A 6,854-nucleotide genomic window follows, 5' to 3' on the forward strand; every position below is an offset into this window, starting at 1 on the left:
AAGTCAGGCGTTATTCTAGAAAATATAATTCTCTATATATTGTAACTGCAATCAATGTATGAAGCATGAAGCTTGCTAAGAAATCTAAGCCAAGAGTATTTTCTCAGTCATTATGGATGATGTAGCTACTGCACCACTGGTAAAATACCAGTTTCTATTCTGCAGTGCATTGCTAATCACTCGGTGCTCGGTTGGCAGACTGAACGAACCAGCTGCCAACGAGACATCTTTTCATCCCCTGTGCTTCCTGAGCAATGGTAGAGAGGGGAGTTTCTCCAGTGCAGGAGCTATTTAACCCAAGCACTCTCAGTTCTGGTAAACTTTGGATAAAACAAATTGAGAGCTAGGAATTAGAAGCTGAGGTTGCTAAATATGCTGGCAGTTGTGTTAACAGCCATTTCCTCAGCTGGTTTTTAAACATTTTTAAAGGAAGGCATAAAAAAGAGCTTGTTTTTACTGCCATCAGGTGTGCAAGAGTGCAAATAAAGGCTGTTCTCACCTGCAGCCTTGTGAAGTCGATGGCAAGATTCCCTTTGCTTCCAGGGCAGCTTGGCCAAGGCCCATTGGCTGTTACCTACTGTGCTTTGTCCACGCATTATACAGCCAGCCTTTTCCTCAGGAAATCCTACAGAAGTAAGTGGACAAAGCAGAATAATCCCTTTAAATACCTGTTGCATCCCATACGCTACACATAACTAACAGGCATGTTTCAGTTTTCACTCCCATGCTGTAGTAGCACATGGGTCAATTGATTTTTAATGGCAAAAATTATAATAGGAGGAATGATGACCACACATTTGTGAAATTCATGTGTTCCAAGGGTGCTGAACTTTGCTGGGTGACACTGGCATAGTAATATCTAGGAAAGAAAATGGTACAGGTATAAGCTTCGGAAAGGAGTGTGAAATGTCATACCAATCTCAGGACTGGTAACTACGCTGCTTCCAGTGCAAGATGGCCAAGCTTGAAGAGTGTCTTTTCTTCCTAAAGCTTCTAACAGCCCTGGGCAGTGGCATCCCTTAAAAGTTTGATGCTATGTTTGCATATATTTCACTGTATTGGCTATGTCAGTAATACTAAGATTGTCGAATCTTCCATAAGTAACAGGAGAGCAGCCATGTTAATGTAGGTGAGGCCTCTCTCTTGCATTTGCTTCCAGTGATGCACAATAAAAAGGCTTGATAAATTAGAAGATTTGTGAACAAGCCATAAACAATACTGAAACCTATATGTTTATTAAAAGATCTAAATATACTTGAACAGATTATTTTTGTCAGAATAACATTTGACAAAGCACACCTCCTAAACAATTCCATTCTGGGTAGCTGATGGAGAAAAAATAATTGTTTCTATAAACTAAATAAATCTGTTCTTGTGCCAAAGCTATAGAAGACAAATCTTTATTCAAATATGTAGTGAAGTAATAAACCTGTTTAAGAGACAAATTTAATGTTTTTTCTGACTATATATTTGCAATAATTGTTTATATTTTTATTTTAGTAGCAGTTTTACTAGAAAGAAGTTTGTTCCTTAAAAAAATCTTGTTAATTCCAGCAATGGAATAAAGAATTACAGTAGCATTCCTTGTGGAACTGTTTTTCATAGATTTGCTTTTGTTTCAGAGTCGAGAACAAAACAGCATGAAATTATGCAGCAATGACTATAAGCAGCAAAAGAAAGGGAAGAACTATTTAATTTGATCCAGGCATAAATTTCTAGAAATAATGGTAAGAGCCACACCGTTTGCTGGCTGTTGTAGAAGGAGAAACAGGGCTGTCCTATTATGTTATCTTTGTACTGCATTGAACATAGCAACAGCTTAATAGCTGGCTCTTGTAGGCACAGTCGCAATGCAATTTAGCATGAAACATCTTATTATTAACTTTCAAAAGTACTTAGCCACCTTGGTCCCAGTTTGAAATAATGACTTTGGTGGTTGGACTGTCAAATGTTCAATCTGTAACTTGTGTTCTCTGAACACCACACACCCTCTCTCTGAAAAATGAACACAGGCTGTTAATTCTAGGTGTTCGGAATCCCATCTGGTTAGATGCTTTATGGTGCCTAAAGTAGATTGTCCTGCACTGACAACTGCATTCCTTCAGGAGCCTTGCTGGGCACTTAGGGTAGAAGCATCATTCTTTTCTCCCTCTGCAGACAGCGGGAAAGGGTGGGAACCAACAGCAGCTAGGCTTTTAGATGACGAAGGGTGTACATGGTCTTTTGAAGGTAAATATGAACTTGTTCTTCCTGTACTCCATGCCAGACTGAAATCTGCTAATCAAAAGCATCTGTTAGCTCATGGCCTCTCTTCTTCTAGAGCAAGCTCATATCAAACCATGTTCTAAATCACTGAGCTTATGGATTTTTATCTCACCACCAAATCTGGCACTAAATTTCATACGTATTGGTGTATTTGAACATTGTCAGTATTCAAGTTTTGTAGCTTGAATTATGGTGAGGTAGTGAAGTGATGGCAAACTCCTTCAAGCAGCTACAGGTATATAGTAGTTTTTATGGTAGTATGGCTTATGCTATATTCAGAAAAAAACCCAACACCCATTTGTATAAAGGGTCTCCCGACAGGTATAACTCAGCTGCACTTCTGTTTCACCTGCTTAGTTAAAAAGAAAATGAAACAACCTTTTTTTTTTTAATGTTGTTTCACACCTAAACAACATCTGATCAAACATAAACTTACATTTTAGATCTCTGTATCTGAACAATCACTATGAGAAAAAAGGAAAAGTGCTTCTATGGAGCAGTTCAGTTAGCCAAATGTATATGCCTGCTTCAGGGTAAGATGAACACAGAATAACAATGCCTATCTCTTTTGACTAAACAAGCACTTCAGCAACTGCATCTGCTGTAAGATGCCTGCATTGTATCTGAGGAGTATCATGCTAGTTATGTAAAAATTGTGTAAACCATCATCTAGACTATCCATAATCAATGAGGAGAGACAATCACCTCCAAATGTAGTGCTCATCTTCCTCATCTCAAAGAAAAGGAGAAAGAAGAGAAAAAAAGAAAAAGAAAAAAAAAAGAAAAAAAGAAAGTAAGGAAAAGTTGCTCAGGGCTGTGTCCAGTTGGGTTTTGGGTATCACCACTCCTCTCAGCTTTTGTATCATCTGCAAATGCACTTAGGGTGCACTCTGTCCCATCATCCAGGTCATTGATGAGGATGTTGAACAGTATTGACTCCACTATGGACCCTGGTGCACACCACTAGTGACTGGCCTCCAGTTGGTCTTTGTGCTACTGATCACAACCCCTTGAACCCAGCAGTTCATCTGGTTTTCGATCCACCTCAGTGTCTCCTTATCAAGCCTGTACTTCATTAGTTTGAGGATGTTATGGGAGACAGTGTCAAAAGCCTTGCTAAGGTCAAGATAACGAATATCCACTGCTCTGCTGTCATCCACTTGAGACAGTCATCTCTTTGTAGAAGGCTATGAGTTTGGTCAAGCATGATTTCCTGTTCATAAATCCATGCTGATTAATCCAAATCACCTTCCTATCCTTCATGTTTTTGGAAGTAGTTTCCAAGTAGATCTGCTCCATCATCTTGAAAGGGAAGGAGTTGAGTCTGATCAGCCTGTTGTTCCCCAGATCCTCCTTCTTGAGGTTAGAAGAAACATTTTCTTTCTCCTAGTTGTCAGGAATCTCCCGTGATTGCCATGACCTTTCAAAGAGGTTGGTCAGCTCCCTCAGCACTCATGGATGTATCCCATCAGGTCTGATGGACTTGTGTATGTCCAGTTTGTTTAAATGTTCTCTAACCTGATCCTCCTCCAGCAAGGGTAAGTCTTTCTTGCTCCAGACTTTCCCACTGGCCTCATGGACCTGGGATTGCTAAAGGCAAGTAAAGATTGAAGAAAAGAAGGTATTGAATACCTCACCCTTTTCCACATCCTTTGTTATAAGGTCCCCTGCCCCATTCAGCAGTGGGCCCACATTTTTCCTGGTCTTTCTTTTGCAGCTAATCTACCTGAAGAATCCCTTCTTGCTGCCTTTCATATCACTTGCCAGTTTCAGTTCCAGGTGGGCTTTGGCTCTCCTAATTCCATCCCTCCTAAAGAGGATGTCGTTCCTAAAGAACTTTTATCCATCCATTGCAGCACTCCAGCTGTGTGTGCTATCTCACCATATCTGTATTTCAGTAAGATTGTCACCCTACAACTGCACACATACCTCTTGTTCCTCCGTTTTGTTCCCCGTGCTGTGCACACTGTGTGCACATACTTCAGAAACACCCAGTTGTACTGACTTCCTAGAAAAGGCGTAAGAACTTCTCCCATGATACTGTCCTGTAGTCAATCCCTTATTTATGTGCATATGGTTGAGGTGGTCACCCTTCAGCCCTGTTTTGATGATTGTGAGGTCTCTTCTGCCCACATCACACCCTTTGCTCACCATCCCAGTCCACCACTTCCTCACTTGATTGTTAGTCGTCGTCTCCCATCTGCATTGTTCCTAGTTTAAAGATCTCACCAGGCTGGCCAGCATACTGGCAAAGATGCTTTTGCCCTGCTTGTTCAGGTGGATTCCTTCCCTTACTAGAGATCCTTAGATTGGGTTCCTTGGTCCTCAGAGAACGTCCTGTGGTCATAAAAGCAGAATCCCCTGTTGTGAATACCAGTTGTGCAACAAGTTGTTGATCCACAAAATCCATTCACTCCTCCAGCACTTCACCCTCACTGGCAGGAAGGAGGAGAAAAACCACCTGAGCTCCCATGCTTTTGAACCATAATAGTCCAAGGGTCAGATGATCCTTAGAAGTTTCTCTACAACGTCCCAGATCTAGAGCTTCCTGGAAGTCACAGCCTCCTGTAGTTATCCTCATGGGGCAGAACCAGCACCCTGACACTCCTTGAAGGGTTCCCAGGAATCACCGAATGATCTCAGATAAGTTCCCAGAAGATCTAGAAGATCTCAAAACAGAGCCCAGAAGCTGTTGCCTCTCTTGATGGTGCTCTAGGTCCCAGGTTCCAGGCAAGCTCCTCCGTTTTGAGAATGATTCAAAACTCCATGTCAGACTAACTTTTAAATCTGTTTGCTTTTATTAAAGAAGAGGTTCACATGACAGACTGATTCTTCTTTTAATTTGTCAAAAATTTCAAAAAATTTGATTTTTTTCCCTCATTTGGCAATGAATCAAAAAATTCTTCACTCCAATAACATCAGAAGAAAAAAGAAAACACAAACCCCGCAGCTGCCTATCTGGCATAATCTGGAAATGATGGTTTGGTGACTCCCTTTCTCCTCCCTCCCTTTCCTCCCCATTGCCCTCCTTTCCTCCCATTTCCCACCCTTCGCCCCCTTCCCCTCTTCCTTTTTCCTCTCTTCCTTTATCATATCTGAACTTTGCCTGTAAATATTAGAACCAATTTGTAGCTGAGCAAAATGCAGTCTGAATTCTTACCTGAACATTTTTTTTTTCTTTCTGTCCTGGAGGGGAAGTTATCAAAACAACGATTCTCTGGCTAACATGGGAAGAGACTTGAGACAATCATGCTAATATGCATGGGGAGAAGAGCACTGCTGTCAGCATGAGGAACTGAAATGTGCGGGGATTCAACAAACTCCCAATTCTCCAAATATTTAGTGCAGCGAGCTCCCCCAAAGTCAATTGGTACTCCACAGGCAAGGAAACAAAAGGCTTTTCCTTGAAATTACAAATGCAGATGATTAATGCCATCGATTTTTGATTTAAACAGATTCAGTAACTTGTGAGAAAAACGAGTTGCTTCCTTGGTGGTACTTTCATGCATAAAGCTGTAGATAGCACTACAGATGTCTGTAGTGCTCAGATGTCTGAGTAACAGGCACCAGAAACACATATCACTGATGGCATAATTATGCATTTACTGTAGTTTCAGATTTATCAGCACATAAAGTACATGGATTACTGCATGTTCCACAGTGTTAACGCAGTTAGGGCAATTTGATTTCATCTGAACATATTAAAATCAATGCTCAGTGTTTGGTTTAATTTCAAGCATAAATACTACCAAGGGTTTTCAAGATGTGGAAAACAGTTTCTTAGTGAAATGAGTGTGTCACTTGTCCATTATTTGGCTGCAGAGTGATATATCAATTGAGAAAGCTGATAATGAAGCACAAGTTACTCAATGAAGCATCAAATAACAGTAAATGAAATTTTTTTGCTGTCAATTCAAATTCAATCAAAAGCAGCTCACTTTATTATTTTGTACAAAGTTATGAAGCTGCATTTGGAATTTATTCTCTTTTCTATGACCTTTTGTGGGTTTTTTTCTTTTAAAATGTAAATTACTGTAAATGCAGCTTCCAGTTTCAGGAGTATTTAACTGAAGACTACTATTCTAGCTACATCAGAAGGTGGGGTTTTTTTTAATGCAAATGTTTAATATTTTCTGTGATTATAGCATTTAAATCAAGTTCTATCTATTGCAGATCTTTTCTGTTCTGGTTTCTGCTATTTCTGCAACAACTACATTTTTCTGTCTCTACTGTTTCTAATTACCCTTCTGGTAAACTCCATGCCTTTCTTCTATTTTTATCTTCTTCAGCTCTTATGTGCTTTTTCTCACTATTGACCAATCTTACCTTCTGTCTTCTGTATTACTATCAATGCACATACTTATCCATCTGCTCCTTGAAACAGTTGCAATGACATATATTCTTGCCTGCTTAAATATTGCCTGTGCATAAAAAGCATTATTTTACAAGTTCCTCATCTATTACATCCCTCTGGCGCATGTATGTGTGACATATGCATCCTTTTTATATTGTTTCACGTGAAGATCTATATATGATGAGTATGAGTGGACTTCCACTATATGTAATGTGAAAAAGCAGAATAAGTGCAT

The sequence above is a fragment of the Pygoscelis adeliae genome, unplaced genomic scaffold, assembly GCF_000699105.1.
Source record: "Pygoscelis adeliae isolate BGI_AS28 unplaced genomic scaffold, ASM69910v1 Scaffold98, whole genome shotgun sequence".
Taxonomy (NCBI): Eukaryota; Metazoa; Chordata; class Aves; order Sphenisciformes; family Spheniscidae; genus Pygoscelis; species Pygoscelis adeliae.